Below are 3,200 nucleotides of genomic sequence, written 5' to 3' on the forward strand. Positions count from 1 at the left end.
AAATTGCCTTCTATTTATTTTGTATCCAGAATGTAAACTCTTTGAAAGCAGTAACCATACCATTTTTGTCTTTGTAACTCCAATGCCAAATATGTAATAAGTGCTAAGTAAATGCTTACTGATTGATTGGTTCCATACTCTCTCTCAACTCACATATACACAGTCATTAAGTTCTGTTGATTCTGTCTTAGTATCTCTCACATCTCTCCCCTTTTCCCACTCACATGACCATCACCCTAGTTCAGGTCATCATCATCCATTGCTTAGACTATTGAAATGGCTTCCTAATTGTTCTCTCTCCTCTCTCCTATCTTCTTCACTCTATTCTCCACAAAGTTGCCAAAGTGCTATCCCTAAAGCCCAAGTCTAACCTCCCCAATCCATATGCTCCAGTGACTCCCTTCTATTTCAACTCATCTGTTTAGGACTAAAATCCTTCACAATCTGCAGCTAGCCTAGTTTTCCAGATATACAAAACATTACTCCCCTCCATACGCAAATCTACAGTCCTGTCAAACTGACCTACTCAGGACTCCTCAAACATAGAATTTCTTTCTCTCATTGCCATGCCTTAGCATAGGTTGTTTCTTATGTGTGAATGCACTCCTCAGCTCTGCCTCTTAGAATTTCTAGTTTTCCTCAACACGTAGCTCAAGTAACACCTCCTACATGAGGCCTTTCCTGTCCCCCTTCCAGATGCTAGTGAATCTCCCCACCATTAAATTACCTTGTATTTACCCTGTGTTTGTATGTATCTGTTACTCCCCCAGAAAACTCCTTGAGAGCAGAGACTGCTTTGCTTTTCTCTTTGCCTTAGCATCCCCAACACTAAGCACAGTGTCTAGATACAACATAATAATTGCCTAACAAATACCTTCTGATTAATTGATTAATGTAAAAAAATACTTTAGTTGCTTATACATTAATGAATTCCAAGGACACTGGTACATGCAGAACAGGCATAATTGGCCCCATGTAGACCCAACAGGAGTCTTACCAGCTTTCTCCTGTGGATAAAATATCCTGTGGATGTATCCTACTGCTCCTGCCTCTGACCAGAGAAAGACCTCACATAAACACACTTGCATGGACACACTACACACACACACACACACACACACACACACACTCATAATTTATAGCATGATCAAATCTTTTTTTCATCCAGTACATAGGGAAGAGGTTATCTCTTCCAATAACACATGACTGAGTAAATATTACAAGTTATTTTTACCATTTATCACAAAATATACCATTACTTATTTAATTGATTAATAAGCTGTATACAAGGAGAAAATCTCAGCATTGCCCTTGATAAAGGATGGAAGAAGTCAGACCCTATGTTGTCCAAATAGACTTTAAGACACATAAATAGTTAAGACATTGTCACCTCTTCTACAGCATCTAAATACTGTTATTTTAATGTCTGGAAAACAATCAATATGGTTAATACCTAACTTCCTTGAATCATTTTCTCAATCCTTGGTTTATTATGTTGTAGACTTTTGTTAATCAGATGCTATTCTATTTTTCTACATTTTCATTTTTATTAATCAGAATAGTATGACTTCAATGGTGAACTTAATTCGGGTGATCACTACATATACTTCTTTGGGCAGGAATCCCTTAGAAGAAATGGAGTAGCCCTCACAGTCAATGAAAGAGTGAGAAAAGCAGTACTGGGATATGATCTCAGAAATTATAGTGATATCTGTCCAAATCCAAGGAAAACTGTTAAACATCACAGTAATACAAGGCTATGCTACAACCACTGAAGTTGAAGAGGCCAAAGTTAAAGACCTACGTCTTCTAGAAAGAATGCCCAAAAAGATGTCACATTCATCATAGGGGACTGAAATGCTAAAGCAGGAAATCAAAAGATAATTGAAGTAACAGGCAAGTTTGATCTTGGAGTACAAAATGAAGCAGAGCAAATTCTAACAGAGTTTTGTCAAGATAACTCACTGATCACAGCAAACACTCTTTTTCAACAACCCAAAAGGCAACTCACATGGATATCACCAGGTGGTCAATACAGAAATCAGATTGATTATGTGTTTTGTAGCCAAAAGTGGAGAAGCTCTATATAGTCAGTAAAACAAAACCTGGAGCTGATTGTTGCTCCAATCATGAACTTCTTATTGCAAAATTCAGACTTAAAGGAAATAAGGAAAATCATCAGGCTGTATAGGTATCACCTAAGTATTACTCCTTATAAATATGAAGTGAAAGTGATGAATAGATTTAAGGTATTAGATCTGGTAGATAAAGTGCCTAAAGAAATATGGACAATTAGGAGACAACAACAAAAAAGTTCCAATGAAAAGGAAGACCAAGAAAGTAAAATGGCTGTCTGATGTGGCTTTACAAATAGTTGGGGATAGAAGAAAGAGGAAAGGAGAAGGGGAAATATTGAATTGAATGCAGAATTCCAGGAAATAGCAAGAAGAAATAAAAAGGTTTTGAACAATGCAAAGAAATAGAAGAAAACAATAAAATGAGAAAGATGAGTTCTCTTCAAGAAAATAGAGATGTCAAGGAAAATGTTTCATGAAAAAGTGGGCTTGGTGAAAGACAAAAGTGGTAGACTTAGCAAAAGCAAAAGACATTAAGAGGTAGCAAGAATACAAAGAAGAAAGATGTCAACATCAATAACTTCCATGGTGTGGTTACTAATCTAGAGCCACAGATCCTGGAGAACAAAGTCAAAAGTGGGCCTTAGAAGACATTGTTAACAATGAGGCCGCTGACGGTGGCAGAAGCCCAGGATAAGTTACAAATTCCGTTTGCCAAGGCTACATGACTAGGTTTATTGCAATATAGCAAATTTAGAGGAGAAAATGGGATTTTGCCAGTTGGCAAGGGGTTCAAAGCTAAGTTCTAACTTAGGATATATCTACAACTCCAAATAACCCTGAAAATGAAGCTGTCCTATACACTGTGAACTATAGAGAAGGCTAAAACTAAAGTGTCACTGACACTCCAAGTTCTATATACAGCAAAGAACTTCTACCAAGAAGAGCAGGAAGAAATTTTCAGGGCAAATGTGGAAGTTCCCAGCAAGTAGTTATCAATAGTATCTGGTAACAATATACAGATAAAGAGACAGGTGGTCAGAGATATGAAGACACTTGGAAATACAATGTATAGTAAATCTTCAAGTTAGTGTTTGTATCCTAGGTTTCTTCTGACTCCAAGTC

The 3,200-nt window shown here is 37.0% G+C and overlaps 1 pseudogene; it reads left to right on the forward strand.

Moving 5' to 3' along the window:
• The first annotated feature begins 1,276 nt into the window (after positions 1-1,276).
• LOC140502921 (U6atac minor spliceosomal RNA) lies at positions 1,277-1,420 on the forward strand (annotated as a pseudogene).
• Positions 1,421-3,200: the final 1,780 nt, after the last annotated feature.

This window comes from Notamacropus eugenii, chromosome 4 (assembly GCF_028372415.1).
Source record: "Notamacropus eugenii isolate mMacEug1 chromosome 4, mMacEug1.pri_v2, whole genome shotgun sequence".
Lineage (NCBI taxonomy): Eukaryota > Metazoa > Chordata > Mammalia > Diprotodontia > Macropodidae > Notamacropus > Notamacropus eugenii.